The 7,459-nt window shown below is 42.8% G+C and overlaps 1 long non-coding RNA gene across 2 annotated transcripts in view; it reads right to left on the bottom strand.

Moving 5' to 3' along the window:
- Positions 1-4,911, bottom strand: part of LOC108445366 — a 51,165-nt gene extending 46,254 nt beyond the window's left edge. For both annotated transcript variants that reach the window (XR_001860188.1, XR_001860187.1), the window contains exons 1-2: positions 3,688-4,911; positions 3,428-3,495 (exon numbers count right to left, since the gene is read on the bottom strand). This is a non-coding gene — a long non-coding RNA (uncharacterized LOC108445366). The remainder of the gene's footprint in view (positions 1-3,427; positions 3,496-3,687) is intronic.
- Between the last annotated feature and the right edge of the window lie 2,548 nt (positions 4,912-7,459).

Here is a 7,459-nt window from a genome sequence, read left to right as displayed (position 1 = left end):
ACAAAAGTTGGGGTTTTTTCCATTAAAGATCAAAAATCTCTAGAATAAGATTATAACATAACTTGAGCTATTCATTATTTCCTATATAACAGATCCTGCTGTGGAGGAAATAGTAATTGCAACAACTGGAATAAGTCTAATACTTCTAAATTTCTGTTTCTATGGTGACTTTAATAAATATTCTTTTGAAGATAAATTTAGGTACTCAGTAACATAAATGCTTCCTGCCTTCTGTTTCAGACTAAAATAGAATCATATTACCACAGAGATATGTTTTAGACACATTTGGCATATTTTCCCCAGATTGCCACTTTCTTGGTGACTATTATTTTTTTCTGGAAAAGTAGCGGATAGCCATAAATACTACTTCATTTAGATTAGAGAAACTGTGATTGCAGTAACAGGAGTAGACCTGGTGTGGAAAAGGGAAATTCTGCAGCTTGCAGGGATCCAGAATGAGATGACTTCACCTTTGCTATGGCCATCACTCACAAAACCCTCAGCAGCAGGACGAACAGCCTGGCCATCAGAGAGGATTTGGTTGTCTTAACATGTCTGGTGGCTGCAGACTGGAGCTACTGCTGTTCCCCACTCAGTCTTGGAATCTTTTCTTGTGTCAGCACAGGTGGCCTGCAAGCCGAGCTTTGCCAGAGCAGGAATTCCAACATTGTTTCCCCAATGTTAAAGTTGTGAGCTTTAACACGGATCCAAAGTGACACAAGCATTTTTCTTTCTTTCTTTCCTTCCTTTCCTCCTGTGTCTATAGAACAAATAACTTTATGTCATGTTAGTTCTTTGATTTTAAACCTGAAGTAATCTGCAACCTGAAAAATAACAACCGTGTTTGGAGTCTTCCATCCGAGAGGGAGCAGGAGGGACGAGGCTGGAAGTGCTGGAGCAGGTTGCAGCTGGCTTTGGTTTTGTAGTGGAGGTTTCCCTCCAGTGGCTTCTCCAAAAAGTGCAGCGTTGAAGAAGCAGCTGGGGTTTTATACTGAAATAAGACTGACTGAAATAAGGTGCTCTCACATCTCCCAAAGCTAACCCCATGCCCTGTTACCCTAGAAAAAAAGCCAATGAATTAGGAAAACTGATGTCAACTTCCACAGCTCGTAAGGGAGTTCAAAACATCCAACTAACAGGAAATTTAGGCCTGTCCTTCTCTTGAACAAAAAAGCTATTACCCACCTTAATTTATCCTAATGTTGTACTTATATTTTCTCTAATAAAAAACTCCTGAATGCAGTTCTTACCCAAAGGAGCTTATAATCAAAAATAAAAAATATACAGGAAATAAATCATTAACAACTACATTATTCTGTATAATAAAGTATTTGTGTAATGTGCTATGTCAAAGGTTGGGGGTTTTTCCTTTAGCCTTATGCCAAAGTAGAATTAAAATAAGAACTCTGAAGGCAGGTTGTGATGTCGTTTTGTGGCTGTTTGTAAGATGTATCTTCTAAGCACTAGGGCCTGTGGAAGAAAGTGTGCAGGTTCTTGTTGGAAAAGTCAACCAGGAATGATGGCACCCTGGCAGGGAGAACTGCCTTGACAGGCAGTGGAAGCTGAGGCAGAAGGTTGGGAGCTGGCCAGGCTGTGCCCAGAGAGCCAAGGCAAGAGGCTGGTGTTCAGTATCTGAGAGAAAGGTGTCAGCATGGAAAAAGAAAGGTGAGAGGCAATCCAGGCTGGAGAATGACCTTTTGCAGCCTGTGGGTAAGAGCAGGATAGGATTGATTTTCTCAAGCGTAACAGAAGGAAACCTCCAAGGATCTAAGTGTGAAAATGGGGTGCCCGGAGGAGAATTTTACCTGTGGGCATTGCTGGGAAGGGTTGCTGCTAGAGAAGTCAGAAATCAAGAATCATTGAGATTTCAGTAATCACAGCTCAGCCAAATCCCAGCTCAAACAATGGCCAGGCTGGGAGCCTGAGTGACAGGCAGAACAGCCTTATCACCTGCCATGATTAGGAAAGGATGTGGAAAGGAAGAAACATTGTGAAGAAAGATTTAAAACTGAACAAAAAGCAACTGACCAATCACAAAGATGTGCCAGGATTTTAGTCTGGACAGCAAAGGTAGGACCCAGATCCTGCTTAGGACGCAGAATCTGAAGGATCTGCCAGGGTGGCTGTGTGTAGGGCCCTGTTACAGTTGCTGTCAGTGTGAGCTCTGGACCCCAGAGGGGGAGTCATGTGGCCAAAGGCAGGTCAGTACTTTAGAAAGATCTCCAATATTCCTGAGGGTCATTGGATTGCACTGACTAGAGCTCCACTGTCTGCTGTAGGTGCTTAGGCAGTAGCTCCATGGACACATCTCCTTGTGGGTGCTTTCCACTCAAGGAACCCAGCAATCCAGACATTGTCAGCATTGAGAGAATACTGGGATCAAAACCAGTGATGCCCCAGAGAGGCTTGGAAAGAGAGATGAGAAAGAAGCAAATGGATGTAAAACAGGAGAATCAGTAAGGGACAATGTTTAGTTCTAAAATTTTATGTAGCCTCAGTGAGAAATTTTTGACTCCTAGGTGGACTTACTTGAAAAGTATATTTTGTTTGTTTGCTTGCTTTGTTTATCTATTTATTAGATTTAGAACAGACACCTTAAGCCAGAGACACTGTTTTTGTATCACAGCACGACCCATTGCTGTCCAGGTGAGAGAAATTTTGACCACAGCTTAGCAAAGCACATTGCATGCAACTTAAAAACTGGTCCCTCTGAAAGCCAGGAAACAATTCACACATTTGAATGCATCTAAAGACTTGTTTTTAATCATAATCACAGAAAATTGCTCATTTAGATACTACCAGGGATTGTAAGTCTCTTCCCTACTCTCACTGACTTTTACAGCACTTGATTTTTTAGCATTTAACATTAAAATAAGTGTTATTATCTTTATTTTTGGATGTGCTTTTACTTTGCTCTAGAGCTGCTTAATTCTCTGCCATATCTGGAATGACATTTGCCTTGGTTGTCAGCCAGTAAGTTTGTGAAAGTTTTTCTGGTTCCCTGGAAACCTTCCCTAATATCCCACCCTGCCCAGAGTTTAGACAATGACACATCTCAGCATTACATACTTCCCATGCCTCAGTTCTGAAGGGATTTTTCCCCTTTGCATATGAAGAAGAGCTGACATAGCCTAGATTGGCTTTTGAGACATTCTTGGAATACTCAAGATGCTCCATGTTTAAGAGAAATATTTATTTTACAGTTCACAGCCAAGGGCAGCTGGCCTGGCTCAGAACCTGTTGACTCCATCGGGAATTGGGTCCGGCTGATAGAATCTGCTCCCTGCCTGCCAACAGATACATGGCCAACCAAAGCTGGAAACCTGAGAACTGGAGGTATTGTACTACCAGTAAATAAAAAAATACGAGGTTTATACAGATTACCCAAAGTGAACAATGCTTGGCCTGCAATTTTAGGAGGATTTACCTTTTCCCAAGACTTAGACAGTTTAGAGAGCCACTGAAATGCAGATCTGGGTCCCAGTCCGGTGCACCCTGGGGACAGAAGAAAAGACACGTATCAATATCATTGAGTACCAGACTCCAACCTGAGAGACCCAAGTAAGGGATAAGCAGCCCCTGTGGCAACATTTCCAAAGGGAAAGCACTCAGAATGAAAAGAATTAAAATCAGAATACAAGTTGGTTTACTGTAGAAAAAGAAACAACCCACAATATAATAACTTACCTATAATAATATTTTTCAGGCTCTTTCTCCATATAGTCAAGTCCTCCAGCACTTCCTCTGACTGTCAGAGAGATTTCCAGCAGATTTCCCAATTTCCAGGCTTTTTGCTCTGTCTCCTGTTTGCAGAGCATCTGTTTCTTCCAAAACAAGCAGGACTTGTTCCTGCTGGTGCTATCCCTTTTACACATAAAATAACCTGGGTAGAACAATAACAACCAGATGTGATATATGATGTATCACAATCTATAACAGCAACATCTCTCTCCAGCCCAGGAGGGTTATTTCATTCATCAGGTTTAACGAGTGTTCAAGCAGTTTATGACACGTACTGCTTCACACAATCTAAATGCAGCTATGTCATTATATCAGATAAATCTTCCTAAGCAAGAATATGTGCTATCACACACACACAAAAAAAATGGTATCTGTGCTACTCCAAGGGCTCATGTTTTGCCAAATGAATTCAGTAGGGATTTAGGTTAATGGTTTTAAATAAGATTATTCTACACTAACAGTGAATTTAGGGCTTTCTACTATTAGTTCTGCTCCTGTGCTGGGTCACTAGGAAGGTTCTGAGGCTGTGCAAAGAGTAACTAGCTCCCATGAGAACCCTGGCAGACAGACTGGCATTGGGGGTGTCCTGCTAACAGAGCGATTTTATTCCGAGTTTGTAAAATCTGTAAATTGTACTTAGTAATAAAACCTACAGAGATTACAAGTAAAGAGAAGACACAACGTGAGACTTGAATTAATAATATTGTGGTTTCCAGGCAGGGGTCAAGGTCAAAGAGCATTTTCAAAGTGAAATCAGCAGCTGTTGTTTCGGTGTGCCTATTTCTTGTCCCCAGCCATACGTGATGCTGAAAGAGCCACATATACATCACTAGCAGACTGATGAGAGCTTCTGGCAATGCTCCAATAGTAGGCTATAATGAGCAAATGACAGTTGGGAACTGGCAAATTCCTGGTTTCCTTCTAAGATTTTAAAATATGAATGGGTTTTCCAGGGAGTGAGGGAGTTATCAGCAAAATACTTCCCTGGCATCAAAATTATTAATCTGAAATAATTCAAGGATGGCAGTACTGGTCTTCTAAATCCCAGTCAGAAGAATTTTTAAAACAGGAAAACTAAGGGGAGTAGGGATTAGAGTCACTTTACTAATAATATAGAACAATACACATATGCTTATTTTGAAAGGTTATCATTAGTGCCAGTCATAACAAAATGCCTGGAGCTAAACATGTAAACTTGTAAAGATACAGAATCCATTGTAATCACACATTGAGCAATGAGCAATGGATTCTTTGATACAGTTTGCCTTGATACAGCCCTATAAAGACCAATAGCATCCTTGAAAATTATTCGATAACATAACATTCATATACTGAGGCAACTGTTTTTAGAAGTCTTGAGGTTAAAAAGAAGTGATGTGAATTTAAACTGGATTAATAGCTTCAGAATAAATTCCTATTTTAACTTATGTGAGTTACTTAGATTTATAAGCAGAACTTGAGCACTCCAGTACCTAAAAAGAGCACTGTTGCAAGTCAGACACCTTAAGGAATGGCATCAAGATAAGGTAAACTGACCGCACAAAGTCACAAAACAGGGGAAGGGGCTAAAAAATACTTCCATACGAAGCTCTCCTATGGAGAGGACTCCACTGATGGCAGATGTTAAGGTCAAGCTTTCCCACATTTATGAAATCCTGGAATTGATGTTTGGGATATGCCCAGTTACTCTCCTCCCTACAGCTGCAGAGCCTTGTGGGCAGCAGATAATGCCGTGAAGCCTTCAGGCAGCTGAGGGAGGTGAACTTGCAGCTACTCCATCCCAGCAGGAGGTTTTATCCCCTGAGCATAAATCGAGACCACCTTTACGTACGTGGGCTTTTCAGGGCCAGCTCTGAAGGTGGGAATGGGCACAGAGCACCTCAATGGTGACCCCCAGCAGGAGCACAGGTGGCTGCACAGACTTGGTGGCTATGTGTCTCCAAATGCAGAACATGTAGGGGTGTTTAAGAAAATCTCCAAGAAGAACCTGGTGAGGCCCCAGGCTTAGGACACTGTCAGATTTAGCCAAGGAAGGTTGGTGGCTGATGGCTAGGCGGGTAGACTTTGGGCTTTGGCTTTGGAATTGCTTTTTTATCTCTTTGTGCCCTGCCCGTAGGAAGGAGATAAGAGTTTTTCTCCAGTTGTTGATAAAGTGGCAAAGAAAATTAAAAAAAAAAAAAGAGAGAAAGGGAGGCAGTTATATAAAGCTAGACAGACAGAGACACATTACCTCAACAGCGCCAGAATCTGAGGCTGAAAAAGAGAGACAAAATTGTGTTTGTCCTGGAATTAATAACTTTTAGAAGAGCAAGTTGAAAGCCCAGAAGTAGACTACAAATTAAAACCCTATTGGTTGTCTCTTTGGGGGAAAACTGGTTAAAGATACAAAGCAGATGGTGGGAGCGGGACTGAACCACAGAGGGACAGTGCAGGACCAGTCACTGAACACACAGGTCTGAAGATGGGCAGGTGAAGATGCCCAGTTATGCAGCCCTGGCATAGTTTACTATCAAATGACAGCAGAAGCCATACAGTAAGACAAGGGATGCACCAACTTCTCTGTGTCCCTGGAAGCTGCCACCAGTCCGACCTGAGAAGCTGCAGAAGTGAAGAAGAAAGGGCTGGAGCTGGGCTGAGCCTAGAGGAGATGGTACCCAGAAGCACCTTGTAAAGAAGGAGAGGACCACAGCAGCCAGGGAACTCGTGCCAGAGCTGAGGACTCTACAGCAGTAATGCAACCAATGCCCTCCCCTCAGTGCTTGGACTCGAGGACACACGTGAGCAAAGGCACAGTCTCAAAACTCGAGGGCTTAGTGAAAAAGTGTTGAGTTTTAATAAGGAATAATTTATTCACACTGCAGTGATAATTTGCCCGATTTCTGCTACTTGTAAATGCAGTGACACTGTCTGTGGGGCAGGGAGGTGCACGGTGGGCGAGCGTGGGGCTCCTGCACGGAGCAAACCAGCTCATGACGCATTCTCCCGGCAGAGCTGTGCTAGTGGGAGTCTGCTCGGGGCATGCCTGGTATTTTTGGAAGCCTGAGCAGATTCAAATAGCTGAGTGCTGATGTGTCTGGGATCAGAAGCCCAGGTCAGAGAGGATTACGAGGAAGGATTCGTGGTGGCGTGGCTGCCTGCAGCTCTCCTGCAGCAGGCAGCATCCGGGACCCTTCGTCATGAGCTGTGTCCTGTCCTTCTCACGGCCAGGCCAGCTCACTCTCATGCCCAGCAGCGTGGGACATGGGTCTTCAGAGATTTACCCAAAGGTGTAAGTGTTTTACACTGCCTTTGGTCACTGTGGAAAGCAAAGCACTTTTAAAATGGTTAAAGTTGATGGACCTAGAAGGACACAAGTAGCTGAAAACCCCTCCAGACACAGGCACTGGTCCTGCTGGAAAGACATCACTTTAGGGGTAATATTGTGTATATTTTTTTCTTCCAGTCTTTGCCACAGCTGGAAATGATTTAAAAAATCCAAACCCAAAACTTCACCACTTTCTGTTTAAGTTGCTGTAAAAATCCAGTCCTTGGGTGCTTTGATAGGAGATAGCCTAATCCTCGTCTTGCTTGAGTGGTCTCTCCAATTTCTGCTGTAGAGCTGACAAGTCCCTTTGGGGTTTATGGTGAGGGATTTTTTTTCAGTCCTTTTTTTTTCCTTCTTTTGCTCTACTGATTTTACCTCAAAGGAAATCACTGAGGTTTTCTTTTTTACAAGCAA

Source organism: Corvus brachyrhynchos, unplaced genomic scaffold (assembly GCF_000691975.1).
Source record: "Corvus brachyrhynchos isolate BGI_N302 unplaced genomic scaffold, ASM69197v1 scaffold52, whole genome shotgun sequence".
Lineage (NCBI taxonomy): Eukaryota > Metazoa > Chordata > Aves > Passeriformes > Corvidae > Corvus > Corvus brachyrhynchos.
This window is presented reverse-complemented; position numbering and strand designations above follow the sequence as displayed.